This window comes from Cyprinodon variegatus, unplaced genomic scaffold (assembly GCF_000732505.1).
Source record: "Cyprinodon variegatus isolate N-32 unplaced genomic scaffold, C_variegatus-1.0 Scaffold231, whole genome shotgun sequence".
Lineage (NCBI taxonomy): Eukaryota > Metazoa > Chordata > Actinopteri > Cyprinodontiformes > Cyprinodontidae > Cyprinodon > Cyprinodon variegatus.
The window spans coordinates 332,037-348,292 of NW_015150684.1; the positions used below are offsets into that span (position 1 = coordinate 332,037).

General features: G+C 39.4%; 1 protein-coding gene across 4 annotated transcripts in view; it reads right to left on the minus strand.

The window, feature by feature from the left end:
- rere (arginine-glutamic acid dipeptide (RE) repeats) overlaps window positions 1-16,256 on the minus strand; it is a 159,471-nt gene that overhangs the window by 104,068 nt on the left and 39,147 nt on the right. For 2 of the 4 annotated variants that reach the window (XM_015381313.1, XM_015381314.1), the window contains exon 1: window positions 5,938-6,412. The exons of 1 other annotated variant lie outside the window; for it this stretch is intronic. The gene's annotated coding sequence lies outside the window, so the exon portion shown is untranslated. Of the gene's footprint in view, window positions 1-5,937; window positions 6,413-16,256 lie in introns of those variants that run through there. One more of the 4 variants, XM_015381311.1, reaches the window with a different exon arrangement.

A 16,256-nucleotide genomic window follows, 5' to 3' on the forward strand; every position in this document is an offset into this window, starting at 1 on the left:
AAAAACAATATGCGAGGACATGCAGACATCTGATGGTGTTCAGAAAAGGGGGGCGGGTCCACAGGGGACTCTGTTTATGACCGAATTAACAAGGACAGACCCCCCACCCCCACCTTAACATGTGAGAAAACTGCCCTCTGATGAGCTCTGCCGCTTTAAACATGCACGGGCACAGATGATTGGAGAGGTGGTTTTCAATTACCCCAATTCTTAACTCTTCTCCTGCTCCTGAGGTTTATTTTAATTAAAGATATAAACCCCTGTTCCTTTTTTCCTCTGCAAAACAGTTTACATTTTCTATGAAGACTGAAAGCTTCATTTCTGTAGTCACCCACCAGAGGGTACTGCCTCCTTAGCAGTAGCTACCATTGTTACCCTGTCCATCTGTGGCTAAAGTGCTCTCAATGCCTCGATGGACTATCTGCAAGGACAATAGGTCACCAAGTGAGGGGAGAGCTTGTTCCATTTAGAGATGAAACCCGTCTCTAGCCTAAAAAAAAACCTGAAGAGATTTATCATCGCAGCTCAAAACCATGGTGGAGTTTCAGAATGGGGGGATGGAAGGGGTGGAGACAATGCTGTCCTCAGTGATTTCCTGATAACATTTGGTTCTGTTTATGTTCTAAAAAAAGATTTTAAAAGATCCTGTATGTTTTGTTCAGGTGGGGCATTACAACAGCATCAAGCCATTGTAATTACAAGAATACAAACCAAAAAACAAATGTCTGTTACCTAAATGGAAATGCTAAAGACAGCAGCAGCAGACTTGTCGTTAGGAAGAAAATGTGAATCCTGGAAACAGAGCATCAAACGCAACTCAGCCTTCAGGTGTTCCTCAAACATAAGATCATTGTGCTAAAACAGCCAGCTCAGACTGTTATCCTACCACCCAGCCACTGCCAGCATCTGACAGGAGGAAGAAGGGGAGAGAGACGCAGCGTGGTGCAATCCCAGTGGGGGCCATCATGCTAGCAGATTAAATAATGTTTCTCCAATGCCCTGTCAAACATTCAGCCGCCTCTGCCAAGTCAGACAGCCGATGTGCAGCGCCTCACTATGAAGCATCTTTCCTTCCCTCTGCATGGTCAGAAACAGCCTCTTTGATCCTGATATCTCCTCTGTGATTCCTCAGAGGTGACACTCAGTCGTATGTGAGCTGCATGTGTACTAGCTCTCAGTACCTCGTCAGCTGTGAGACTTGTGTTTTGTGAAGCAAGGGTGACTCACACCGCTGTTATCCCCCCGCAAGGTTTACATGAATCAACAATGCCAATTGGGAACGTAGCCACCCCCAGATCGAATTCCACAGTGGATTTTATTTCCCACAAACTGGAGCAAGGCTCTGCAAAAAGAGATGATTGAAAAGATACAGACAAGGGTACGGCTACGTGAGTTTAAAGTAAGATTTCAGCCACCGTATTTCTCATCAAACACCAGCTTCACTGTGAAACGCTCGGTGCTCCCAAGCCATACAAATCCCACAGAGCAAAACAACTCAGCCTCCTGTATACAACTCCATTAAGAGGGCTGACCACTTCCTCTTTCATTCAGTCCACAAGTAGTGGAGCTAAATGGATATCCTAACCTCTGGGGGGAGCGAAGGAAGAGGATGCCATTTCTAAAATGAGTTCAGAAGGACAAGCTATGCAAGTTTTCCCGAGTGGCGCTGCAGTCTGAGATTATGATTACATGGGCTGTAATGATTTATCTCACCCTGTTACAGGGTTGTTGTTTTTTAACATAACAAAGGAGTAAAAAAAAAAGAAATCTCATGCAGACACCAGCTGAATATAGCAGGAATAAAACATATTTGCAGCTTTTTCTATGGTGCCTCCCATTGTGGTTTTTCATCTAAGACCATTTCAAACAATGTCTGGAAGCTAGAAAGCATGTGAGTTAAAGGTCGTAGCTACAACTTTATCATCAAAAACAAGCTTAAAAATAATATATCCAGGGGACCTTTAGAGTGGTGCAGAATAAAAGTAATTTATCTGAAAGAAAAGAGTCCAAAAGTAATTATTTTCTACATTTTGATGAGTCCAAAATATGTAAATAGTTACTTCTGGTTTTGACGTCACCATTCACATATCAGTATTCAGCACCAATAGGAACAGAGGGTTCAAGTCACACGAGAAAAAGCTAAGAAGCCAAGCCAGATCCTGGCAGCTCCGTCAACAACTTCTCTGTGCTACATCTATTAGATATAAGCTAAGACAAACAATAAGGGTGAACATCAGTCACATTTTTGAACATTGTTGCTGACATAAGGAAGAAAATGGCCTCGGATGCTGCTGCTTTTGTTCTGAACAAAATATAGCCAAAGGTTAGCAATAGCCTGAGCAAACCTGACTGACACGCAGTGCAGAACGATAGTGTGCCACTCACTGGCTGGAAGAACCTAAAATTGTACCTTAAAATAAACAAGGGTATTTTAGCCTTTAATACCAATCAACATGGTTAAAGAAAATGGATATAATTTTTGGTATCTGCTATATATATTTTATAACACAGGTAGCTGGAATTATTTTATATTTTTTTCTACATAAAAGCAATTAGATCTGGTTTGGCTAATCTGTTCTGGAGCTGAGAAAATCAGAGTATTTCAACTAAGATTGTCAATTGGGGAGAATCCCATACAGACCAATGTCTGATCTAAACATTACAGTCACAGGGTTATTCCTGCCCTAGAGCAGAGTCACATAACAACGAGATAAGCAAGCAGCACTGCTACTTTTTAGTTAGCCATTAATACAAACACTATCATTTTATCCCTCATTTCTGGTTCATACCTGTTTAAACAACTACTGCATACCTATTTATCTTATCATATGTTTACAAGTTTGTTTCTCATCTTATAGGTGATAGATACTTCAATAAAACACAAATCTAAGGCATATTGTAATTTACATCAAAAGGACTTTAAACAGTCAGATTTTAAAGAAGTAGAATGTGAGAACAGAAGGTCCTCTGGTAGGTGCCTTAATATAGTAGCTGAAAAATTCAGGTACAAAAAGGTTCACGTTACCAAAATTACATCTAAAGGCATGTGAAGCTTGAAGCTAGATGATCTTCTATTAAACTTTCATAACATTTATCACTGACATGTATCCACATCCAATCAGAAGCCACTTCTCAGCCAATCAAACCAACAAACTGAGGAAATCAGCTCCTTGCAATAATAATAACATCTTTGTCTGCGTTAAACAGCAGGAAGGGCGTCTTATATCTGATTTCTACTTCCTGCTTGTTTATACAACATACACCACATGGATTCAGGAGGTTCTGCTCCTTTTCTCCTTTATTTCTTATCTACCCAATTATTGATAGTTTCTCTGCAGACATGTTCTAAATGAAACTGACAATTTCCACAAACTAGAAGAAGATGACGGCTGTTTTCCATTCTTTAGGATTAATCATTTTTAATAACCTATTGATGGTCTACTGAGTGATTCTGGTTTGATCAGGAGACATAAGCTGTCATGTTTGATAATAGGATGACATTTAATGGGATATTTCAGAATATCTATAGCAATTTAGCTCTGATAAACAATAAGATATGTAGATTTAAACACAGGTCTGGGTACATGAGTACAAAATACAGTAATAAGGAAGGCAGGGAGGAAATGGTAATCTATGTGTATAAACAAGCAAAGGTGCAAAGTGATCTGAAGCCATAAGAGGCCCACATAAGAGGAAACAATACTATGTTCCCATAAGAAGTGTAGCCTATCAGAATGTTCACATTACTTTGAAGTATGTATACACTATGAAAAGCAAAAGCAGAATATCTTCTCACCTTTCTCTGTCTTTGCTGCAGCACTAACCGATGTGGCGTTATCCCACTCAAACTGGATTACTCACATGTGAATCATCAAAGCAGAGGTCACATAACAGCTAATAAACGAGCATAAAAGAGACAATAAAGTGGGAATAGAGGAGATTAGCCTCTAACAAGTACAAGCACGATATCAGAGTCTATTTAACAGCAAAGCTGCTGTTTTATTTATATGAAAAGGATCGCCACTTCCTCTTGTCTTCATTTGAATCTTTGTCAGGTGGGAAGCTGTCTTTGTGTTTAGGACAACAAACACCACATGGATTCAGGTTATAGTTATTTAGGTAAACAAGCCCAACACCCTCTCTTTACAGTAGCTCAAAAACACCACATAAGCCGTCTTTTAGACAAATAACTGTAGACTGCGCCTAAATCCTAAGCTCCTAAACACACGCCCAAACAAATGCATACAGCCCCCACCAGCAGCCAGCCCCTCCTTGCTCTTTTCAACAACAGACTAGGACCCCCACCATCACCCAACACACAAACAGAAAGAGAGCTGCATGTGCTTATGCCAGAGTTCATCGCCTCTGGGGCTCAGAGAAGGAGAGGGTTCAAGTTAATTTGGCCCTTCAACAGTATCTTTTAGAAGCTGCTCTCACACCCACACTTCCCTAACCACATTAAAAGAAAGCAACTCAACTATTTTCCGTTATTGCAGTGTTGTGACACCAGAAAGCTGAAAATGGAAGTCCCATTCATTAGCAGGGACATCATAAAAGGTGGGGGAGGAAAAGACACATTTATGAGTTTGATGCTTCATCCTGAAGGCATTTATTCTTAAAAATCAGTCTGTTAAGTTTTTTCCTATATCCTAACAGTGTATAACAATAATCTACATATGTAAACACGTGCTTCGCTTACCTGCAGAGTTTCTCTTTATTTAGAGGGGAAAACATCCTATTCTGAACTTTCTGTGGCACAAAAGGACCGTTAAAAGTAAATAACCGACATTTGGTCAAACAACTAAAAGCACCAAACGACTTTCATTTACTGAGGATGCTTGGTCATTTTGTACCTTTGCAGTTTTGGTCTATTTGCCAACCTGATACTGAGACAGGTTTCAAACTGACTATGTGTCAATTTGCTCATCTAAAGTCATTTTCTTTATTCTACTCACCGTTTAACCCTATGAATTGTGGTTATTTGATTGCAATGCAATAACAGCTACAAGCACATGGTCACTTATTGATTTAAATGTCTTTTTAGAGAGGTTAAAAATGATAGGTACAAACAGTTGAATCAAATAGCCAAAGTATTCTATGAAACAAAGTATGGTTAAACATTTTACATCCAGCCTTAAAATGGATCTCACCTCAAGCAGATTAAGGTTTTTAATCAATTTCCAGCAAACCAAGAAGCTTATTTCTGATGGGATATGACAAATAAATAATAGACAGAGTCTCCACTTAGAAAAAGTTTATTTATTCGTGTTATTATTAGTTATAATAATAGTATAGTAATATATAGTAATAATAATAATAATAAAATGACTGACCTTAGATCATTTAAATCAATCTTACTATTGCTGACCAGATTTCTGCAGGTTTTAGTTTGCATTTTGATTATTTATCTTTAGAGATTAGGAGTTTTTTTTTTAGGTAGTAGTGAATCCTTGCCATCACCCTAATCTTTAACTAGCTTTACAGATGTTTTCCAAAACTTTAATGCAGCTAACTTTAAGTCAAATCGACCAGATTTAAATGCTGAATTATCCTTCTTAACCTATTAGCATGATCTTAGTATCAAACCTGGATCAAATTGTTTTAAGCAACATTTTCTACATAGATGGCACCTTTGTGTACAGAGGTGTCCATGCTTCTCCACACAGTTTTTAAAACGCTATTACAGACTAGCCAGGTCACGGAGGGGAGCTTCACAGTCCACAGCCAAGTTTTACAACAATGCGGCCAACTTTCAGCTCCCCAGAGCACTCAAAACATTTGACTCCAGGTCACTCACGCTTCCTCCTCCGGGTATAAACAACATTAGCAAACTTCTGACTGAAACTACAAGTGTTAACCCGGCTATCACCCACACCACGCTCCACCTTCCTCCGACAAAACTGTCCTGCAGCCTTTTTGGATATTTATTTTACTCACCCGCCAGTCTGCTGATTCTTGTGAGTCCCAAAGACCGCTGCAAACAAGTGAAAAAAATTGAAGAAAAAACACCAAAAGATCCTTTACCCGCGAAATTAAACAAGAGCAAAACGGTTAGAATCCCAGAGCCGGTGAGGAGCGAGGCGAACACTTTTTATTATGTTTAAAAACCGCTGAGGAGGAGGAGGAGGGGGCTCGGAGAGGAGAGTAGTACTACTTGCTTCAACAAAAGACGGTTTCACTTCACTGATAAATGACTCGCGTCCGAAATAACCGAGGAAACGGGCGCTGTGACGTCAGCTCGGCTCCCGTGGAAGCCGCTCGCGCCGCCGTCGATAAGGTCCACATGAAAAAGCACCGCGGCGCTTGTTCCGAGCGGTACGAGACCAGCGAGTTCTCCGTTAACAGGCTCTGCTTCCGTTTTCCACACACACACACGCTGCTCCCCCTCGTCTGCTCTCCCTGTTTCCTCCACACACACTCTCCCTATCGCTCCCTTCGTCTCTATAAGCCCTCCTCCTCCTCCTTCACCACCAACACCTCCTCTTCAGCTGTTCAACACGCATCCACATGGCTGACCCAGTCTGCTTTATCCACACACAGTGGAGGAGAACTACACAGAATGCACTGGGCTTAAACAATAATAATAATAAAATGGGGTTTAAAAGCGAAAAAGAAGTAGAGTGAAAGAAAAACACCAAACATGGAGGGGATTTTAATTTAATCGACTTGGACAAAAAGGGGTGAAGGTGGTGGGTTGTGGAAGCAGCCAAAGTGGTCCAACCATCATCATCATCATCATTGTTCGATCAATAATAATGCTTGAAACACAAGAGGTGAGACAAAGAGAGCCTTTAATGGAATTAAATCCCAACAGTCCATAATATGTTACCTTCTGCACAGACATTACGCTTTTTAATGTGTAAATAACTAATATCAGATCAGGGTCCTGATTTTAATCTGAAAACATTAATATATGCCCCCCCCCTCCTCCGGGAACACACTGGATCAGGCTTGTGCATCTCATTTGCATTTTTGTATAATGAATTAATTAGCCACCCCACCCATTAAAAAAAAAGGCAGGAACAAGCCAGGATGATGATGTGACTATAGTTCATTAGCCATATATATATATGGGAGGCTGATTTTAACTGCCTGCACCTCGCTTTAGATTTTCATCTCACTTATTTTGCTGGAGCTGCTGTACGGGTTTTGTTTTAAGCCAGGCAAAGGCGGTTCTTGCAGGACTGGTGCCCTGGGCGGGAACCATCTACTGCACCCAGAAAACAATAATCTCTTAGTGGTTCTATGAAACAAAATTTAAAAAGTGGAGCTAGTAAGGTAGATAGATGAGTCTGACTCATTTTTAAGTCAACTATATATTTGTTGCTTTGTTTTTTTTTTTCTGTTGAGTGTAAATGCCACGCCCCCAGGCCATGTCACACTGGGCAGTGAGCTAAATCGTTCAAATCAAACATCACCAATGACAACAGGTGATAAAGAGAGCTGCACTATGCTCATTCCCATATCAGTGGTACAATATCAGAACCTCCGTTGCGGCTTAAGTAAGGGGGGTTGGCTAGGTTATCATATTTCAAGTGCTTGACATGTATTAACTATCTCAATGCAAATGCTGTAGAGGGACGTAACTTACGATGATCAAACCTGGCATCAGAGTGGTAAACTTCCGTAAGATCGCGGAAAGTTATAAGAACATAGTGCTCATAAAAATAGTCAGAGAAATGGGTTTTAGTTGCAACTATCACAGCAAATGACAAAATACTTTTTTCCTTAAACCATTTTGTATCAATGCAATACATCGTAACTAAAATATTTTGACTATTTACGGAGATAAAAAAGAAAGAATTCTTAAACCACACATAATATTTAATATATATTTTAACATTAAAAAAAACTTAATCCAAACTCCATATTTTTGTTTTCTGGTCTCCATTTGGTGGAGCTGACATAGATCCTCATTAAGTGAGGATCATGATCCATTATGAGGATCATGTAGAGAGCCATCGAGCTAATAGTCATTATCTGCTGTCAAATAATGTTTTCCTACAGTGATGTAAGAGGATAGAAATTTACTTCAACTCATGATTGTCAAACACATGGTCAGTACCAAACATTCAATTGATGATATGATGATTTCAGGGCTGCAACTAATGATTATTTTGATTGTCATTGATTTATCTGTCGGTTATTTAATTGATTAATCAATTAATAATCAGAATAATCGCAAAAGGTTCTTTATAAGATTTTTTACACAATTAAACCAAGTAAAACTCAAAATTTTAAACTTTTCGAGCATCTTGACAGACAAGTTGTTCTTTTTTATCTAAATGCAAAAAAAATGTTTATATATTATTTTTTACAATTTTTACACTTATTGCTCTAAGTGGGTTGCTCGGTCAACTACAGGCCCGTTTTAGAGTCTCTATACTTCAGTTAATGATTTATTGATTACTAAATTAGTTGATGATTATTTCAGTAATTGATTAATGACGATTAATTGTTTAAGCCCTAGTTGATTTCTTACCCATTAAATTTGTGTACAAAAAGACCCAACCTAAAATCTACAACAGGATCAATTCCTCCCAGACCACAGTTCTCAATCTGAAGAGAGTGAATTGGCAAACAATCAAAAAACGCGGAAAGTTTCTGAGTGGTAACTTGGTGTTAATGTTATAGATGATAACTTATGTAGATTAAACTGTAAAAACTGCAGTCCGTATCTAGACCCGCTCCGAGTCACTACAGAGGCCTGTGGGAGATAAGCTTTTATAGCCCACCTGATAACACCTGATAAAACCTCAATAGCTCTAACAACCTTGTTATGATAGTTGTAGTTTGATGGCGTCACTTCACTATATTCCTTTATAGTAATTATAAGATCCTAGAAAATTATTTCTAGGTCTTTGGGTTTATAATTCGTACCATTGGAATGCTCTAGCTTATATCGACATAGAAAATTAATGAACGCAAAACAAACTCAACAACAAAAATCTTAAAATGGCTAAGAGCTGAAAAGAGGACAACCCCCGATTATCTATTACTTTAAGCTGCGAATGATAACGTTCAGCACACATGTAGGGGAGAGAGCATGCAAAACAAGGATGGACTCTTAACTTATAAATTAAAAGGATAACTTTCATTACAACGAGCAAGTAGCTTGACACATTTTCATCGTCTTAAACATGATATTGGATCGCTGTCAGAATCCAATTAACTAAAGCAAATAGTCTGCGCTGTGGGCTCTTTTTGCACTAAAGCCTAACAGGGGCAGCAGGAGAGACGGGCAATGAGGATCAATAGAAATTGAGTTTAGGGCGGGGGGGAGGAATTCATTGTGCTACAAACCATGTTGGTCGTCTTTACTTTAGCAGTGCTGGGGGTGGTAGGGATACTGCTGTGTGATGGTAAACCTCCCTCCAGCTCTAGTGGCAAATTGTCCAGAGAAGTCCCCCCCCCCAAATTGTAACCCAACACCACAGCAGCCGTTGCACCTCCCCTATCACCGTTTGTATACATTTCACAAGGTCAGTGTTTATGATATTTACCCACACTCACAGTTTGGACCCTTCTTCTCCCCTACACAAATATCCAAAGCCTCCAGGTCTGATGATAAAGTTCAAATCCACTTCTATCTAGGTTTCTAATGCACGGTTTGTCAGTTGGCCAACAAAAAATTAAAGAAGAGGAGAGTCAAACCCCAGCATTTACAGGACAATGAGAGATACTGGCTGGCTGGAGGCGGCAGTGAAGCGAACAGAGTGCTGTGAATCCGCTATGAGGGCTGTGCAAGGCAAAGCTGGGTTGGCTGGAGGGGCAGGCTTTCCTTTCCTTGGCAGATGAGATCCCATTATCAGGCAGACGAGAACTCCACCTCCAGGATTTCACAGCCCCTCTGTTTATCACATGGCTCTGTCAAGTTGGGCACCATTAACCGATAATGAAAGAAGACAACCGGTGCAGTTACAAGCAAAGCACTCCACATTCTACAGGCCTAAGCATGTATCTGGGAAGCTGACTGTGTCTATTCAATTCTGCTCGCTGTTCAAACGGCCCATCACAATGCCTTCTTTTTCCCTGGGCACCTTTTTCTGCAGCTATTGTGCTTTGGATCCTGACAAAATAAAATACTACTAACCTGCTCCCTGTTCTGAATTCAAGGAAATTATATCCAGCTCATTGGATAAGTACTTGAAGAGGAAAAATTAACCTGGGTGAATTAAAAAGATCAGAATATTATTCATAGATCAGGAAAAGTATATGCCCATGTTACCCAAATTTGCTTTATTGCCCCACCTAAATGTTTCATAATGTAAGATAACCCTATGTACACAAAAAAGTAGACTTTGTTTCTTTTTCTTAAATTGGGACATTGGAGTTAAACAACCCATCTTAACTACTATTGTAATATGTGTGAATAGCTTTCATTGTTAAATCATGAATTAAGTTTGATTAGAATAATGTAGCCACACCTGAGAGAGTTAAGATACCAGAACCTGTCTGACAACAAGGCGGCTAAAAATCACAAAGTAACAGATCACACCTTGATCCAACAAATCACGAAACAGGCGAAGAACTCAGCCATCCTTATCTGTAAATGTGGAAAGGGTTATAAATTCAAAGAACTGAAGAAAGAAAACACGTAAGAGTGGTTAAACCTTTTCCAGGAGGGAGCTAAATGATTCCAAGAGTCAATCATGGATTCATCCAGGAGGTTCCAACACAATCCAGGCCAAACTTGCTCTAGTTAACGTCAGATATCATCATTTAACAATACAAAAGAGAGACTAAGTAAAAATGGTTTCCATTTCAAAGGCAACAGCTGGCCATAAAGAGCAGTTTTTTTTGTGAAGCTATTCAGTCATACGTGTTCCTGGTTGTATGATGGTCTTGGGCGGCTTTGTTAAATGCTGTGGAAGCAGGAATGAAGCTCTTTAGAAGATAATCCCACAAAGAAATGACCATCGTTCTTAATCTTAAAGGCTAAGAACATCCGTTTGTTTTTTTAGCAGGACAATCTGAATCACAGAATATAAACCTTTGGATGGCAGAAAAAGCTAGTTAACAGGTTTTTGTTTTTAGGTCAGTAAGCAATGATTAATGGTAGATGGTGCTGGTATTAAAACCAGTCACTATGTTTAGAGAAAAACTACTTTTAATATAGAGCTTTTTAGGTTCAGATAACTTTTCTCACATGATAAATGAAATCACCATTTGAAATGATATAAAGAATGTGGTAAAAACGAAAAACAACAAAAAAAAACCAGTAAGGAATAAATACTTTTTCACATTTCTACACATCTTTGTATTACCAAACAGAATCAAAGGCCAACAAGCCCTATCCCCTGTACTGGCAGCAGACACTTTGCTTTAAATACTTCTGGAGCCGCTAACTCTCATTAAAAATGGATCCTTTATAAAAGCTGTGGCTGACAAAAACTGTTTGCTTTAGCCTAATTTCACTACAGTGGAGAAGGAAGGAGGAAAAAAATACAACACGCAAGCCACTTAGAGGGGCTCAGTGGAGCAAGTATGGGAGCTAATAGTTAAAGTGCTCAGCAATACAAATAAGTCAGCCAGTAGCTGAAACAACAGGAAAAAAAGTGACACGGATGACTGAGCAAAGGCTGAGAGCAGAGAGCCTTTATCGCTCATATCTATGGAGTTCATTTAATACATCCACCGGGGTGAGCAGACGAGTTAAAGAGGTTTGGGAGAAGAAAACAGACTTGTAAACTAATACGAAGGTTAGGTTTGGATGGTGGTGCTGGTAGTGGGGGAGGGGTTGTAATTCAGAAGCTTAAGTTTAACACATGACTAAATTGTTGCAGAGTAACAAGCTGACCTCCCTGGTGCTGAAATCTAACCAGAAATGAGAATTGGACTGTGCTAAACTGGACTTTATACAGGCATCATGTAAAGCAGCCGTTCTGCTAGCATTAGGAATAGGAACAGTGGTTTTCCAGATGGGGGCTTTAAAGCAGTGCCTGTCTTTGCCACACGTACTATATCCATAAAGAACAAAGACTCTGTGTGAGTGCTGTTAGAAGTTACTGTTCCTCATACGTCGTCCCTCCCCTTTCAAGGAAAGCATGACTCCAAATCACTCGCTGCCCTTTTTAGCCTTCACAGAAACATAAAGGGAGAACTTAACAAGTTGCAAAATCAGAGGAAAATAATAAAAAGGCATTACCAGGATTTATTAGAAACAAGACGGTTTGCCTGGAGAAGAAGGGGAAGCTGTAAAACAACTGTATTAATTTCCTGAGAAATTGTCTGATTTTCGGAGAAGGAAATTAGTCAAGGAAATGTGCTGAACTTTATACTTTCAGGACTCTTTATTTCGGCTAAACTGTTTCTGTACAGGGCCATGCAAAAATGTTCCCGTCTCTATAACATTTTGAACATGTAACAAATCCCTTCAATTTACTGGGATCATATTCAGCACATTATATGAATTGGAAATGAATTCTCTTGTGAAACAAAACTGCAGACTCTAAAGTCCGGCACTTTTTTTTTTTTTTTTTTGCGTTCGCCTGTCAAAGGAAAGGAAAGTCCTAAGTTATATGTTTAAGGCCATCCAAACAAAGCCAGGACTGGGGTCATCTTTAAAGTTTCAAGTTTTGGGAGCAGGTTTCGCCGACCCCAGGTACACCCAAATGTCTAAATACAAATAAGCAACTTTTCAGATATAAAATCTTCAGCTGAACAACTATGGGCTAGAAATGTATTACATTTTTGCAAAAAAAGTGGTTTAATTTTAAAGATAAATAAACAATTAAAAGAAAGAGATTTGTTACAGCATACTCTCAAAATCTATAAAATAAAAATAAAAGACATCCTAACCAAACAGATTCTATGTGAGCTGCTACTCAGCAAGTCTTTATTTGCTGTCATTAACACAGTTGTAAAAGGCAAGTGAAGCTGAGGAATAGTGTTTCACTTTAAGCAATCAGTGCAAGGTCTACCGTCACATAGCTATCTTGTTTACATAGCTATTCACAGACACATTTGGCAGCCTCGCAACGCTGGAAACCAAGACACTTGTAGGCTACATATGTTTAATCTCTTCGCCAAGCTACACAGGCTACTCAGGAGAATAAAACTTGCATAAATCTATCCTTCTATAATCTAGATTCTTTAATAAATCCACAATCGAGCAGATAAACATATCTGTAAAGCCTTCATTATTATTAAGAGACCATGATACCTTTATATTGGGAACAACTTTTACTTAGCAGTTTTTAAAAAACACCACCAAACAGAAGCAGAATGTGTTACAAACAAACACACATATATAGTCCTCAGATAGTGTTTGTAAATCCCCAATTTTCCACAGACATTTCTCTCAAATGTGTCTGTGTCTCTGGGCCAAACAGGCCCTCATTCATCAGAATAAAAGAGCAGTTCAGCTTGCCGTAGATGCACACAGAGAGAGAACAGACTCTGAGGAATGAGACTGTACGGGCTTCCAGCAGACCCAAACCAAGAGAGACAGACAGGGCGCTGTGGTGCAAAAGAGGAAGTTTACATTTCAGGCAAGTCCTTTAGTGAACAAAGACACGAGCAGGATAAACAAACAGTACATGTGTCTGAGTCCGGCTCAGAAAACGTCTTCTGCTTGTACAGAAGCAGGGTGATTAAACGTGGTCAGGCGTTATCTAAGCATATGAGGGCCTGAAAGCATGAGACAGAGTGGCAGTTGGGGTGTGTAATTATTGTGTGGTTACTGTCTCCAGGCTAATGCGCTCAGATAACCACTGACTGCTCCATTTCACACAGGGCTGTCTCACCTCCACACGCTGCCACCCTGTGGACACTGAGCATAGGTGCAGTCTTGTTTAAATGGGGGAGGGGGAAGCAAAGCCGAAAAGCAGTAAAACACAGCATTACATCCACAAACCACTATCCTTGACAGGTGCAGGCTCTGCATTGTGCACACTGATCTATCCTTTCTGCTTTAGTACCCATTTTTATTCAGAAATCAATTCCTCTCTGGTTATACTTGGCTCTTCTTGTTGTGGAAGCTAACAAAGTGGATATAAAATTCACAGATGGTGATAATATTAAAACATCCCTAACACATCAGAAGAAGACAAATATTGAAGACAACTGTTTACATTAGATTTTTTTTCCACCTTAGCTTTTGATGTGTATCAGGATTACAGGAGTATTTTGTGTCCTAGGAACTGAATGTTTCTATATTCAGCTTAAGACCTTTGCTGTTTATTTGTTAAAAGCTTAATATAAAAAACTTGCAATGAAATAATTGTAGATCAGATAGTTAAGATTTAGTTTTCACACCTGGAAAAAAACAAGAGGGAATCAAGAATGATGAAAGGGAAGGAAAAAGAAACGTGAAGAAAACCAAAAGAAGGGATTAAAAGAAGGACTTCTGTTCTTGGTGAAAAAAATAAAAATAAAAAATAAAAAAGAAGATGAGAAAAAGGAAATTTCAGATTATAGGAAGAAAGGGGGGAAAAAAGAAAGCATGAGAAGGGAAGGAAGAAACAAACATAATGGAGGACTGGTAAAGAAAAAAGGTGGAAGTGTGAAAAAAGAAACAAAGAAAAAAAATGAAAGAACTAAAATCATAAACAAAGAATTATCAAAAGGAAAGGAAGCAAAAAAGGTTATAAGAAAACTGTAGGGACAGAAAACAGCAAAAGCAAAAAAAGAATAGAGATGGAATAGAGACTGGTCATATTGCTCATCATCATCAAAATTGAATGATCAAATTTTGATTCATCAGGCCGTCTATGAACTCCAAATAAAGCAGATTGAAATCCCCAAACACCGCCTTTCTCTGTGGGAAATAATTCCACTATTTTTGCACTGCTTATTCATCAAAGCATAATACATTTAAACATGTGAATTCCTGCACTAACTGTGTGCAATTTGGTGATAAACAAAACTCTGTTATGTATCAAGAGTCTTGAATAAAAATGATTGAAAGGGAGTCGTAAACACATCAATGTCATCTTATATCCTAATAAATACTGTAGAATATTGTGATAAAAGGACAGGAGGGAGGAAGAGAACAGCTTTTTAACAGTAAGACAGGGAATCCATTTCTGTAGTTGCCCACGCTGCATCTGAACCCTGAAGAATAAAGGCAGAGGAAAGTAATCTGAGAGACAGACGTTTTCTCTGCATGTCAGCACTGAGAAAAAGGATGCAGAGACAGCAGACAGTCACAGCGCTGGAGCTCCACCCGTGGATTAGACTGTTTTTGCAGAAGCAAATGGTTAAAACTCAAGTCTGTGTGCAGTCAGAGCAGACAGTTTGGAGATCAGTGGCGGGGTCAAGAGGAGCCACTTAGCTGTGCTTTGGCCTTCCAACCCCTACAGCGTTCAGAATCAACTATTACACTGTGGGAGTTGATGAAGGGAGAAAAAAAAACGACTTGGCAGCTGTCTGAGGGAGAAAACTGCATTTTGTAATTCATGATGGCTTTTCTTACAACTCTGCAGAGTATAAAGCAAGACTAATGGGATCAGAAGAAAGGTGGTAAGATCACTCTTTAGCCAGAATCCTCCATATATTAGTGAGCAGGATTGGCACTGATCCCAGTTAAACATCCTCTAAAAAAAACTCAAAAACAACCCAGACTGATGAAGCAGCCACAAGAAAATCAACTTAAGAATCCTCATTTATTAGCAAAACATTCTTATGAAACCAACTACACACAGATATATCTGAGAAAGTATAGCTTGCTATGTAATAAGCACAATCCTAAAACTAACACCTATATGTCTTATAGTCTTTTATCGACTAAACAAAAATAAACTGAGGGAAAGGTGTACTATAAAGTAAAATGCTATAAAGTTCTTTCAAACATTTAGGACAATGGAAAAAGAAAATAAGCATGCCCTGTGTTTGCAGAAGATGGTTAGGAGTGTTAAAGAGAAAGCAGTCCAGTGGGTGGCTGAGGAACAAAAGAATGTTGTTTATTTTACACGTTGTGTGGAAAAGCTGTGCGCTAACCGTCTTTAAAACATAAAACGTTTGGCGTTTCTAGAGGAGGCATTAGCTCCTGCTCATGAAACACGGATGAAGGGACGAATGGATGGGTTGATGGAGGCAAGGAAGGAAATAAGAGGGAAAAAGGAGGGGAGGAGGCTGAACATCTCTCTGTTCCTGCACACATCAGCAGCAGGAGGGCAGGGATGCGCGGAGGCCACAGCGTGCCAATTACCAAACTCATTAAGTAACCTGCTAGCCAGCTTTGAAACTCGGCCTCATCTGCATTGTGAGTGGATTCTTAGCTGCTGCAGACATTGCAGATATGTGCTGTTGTT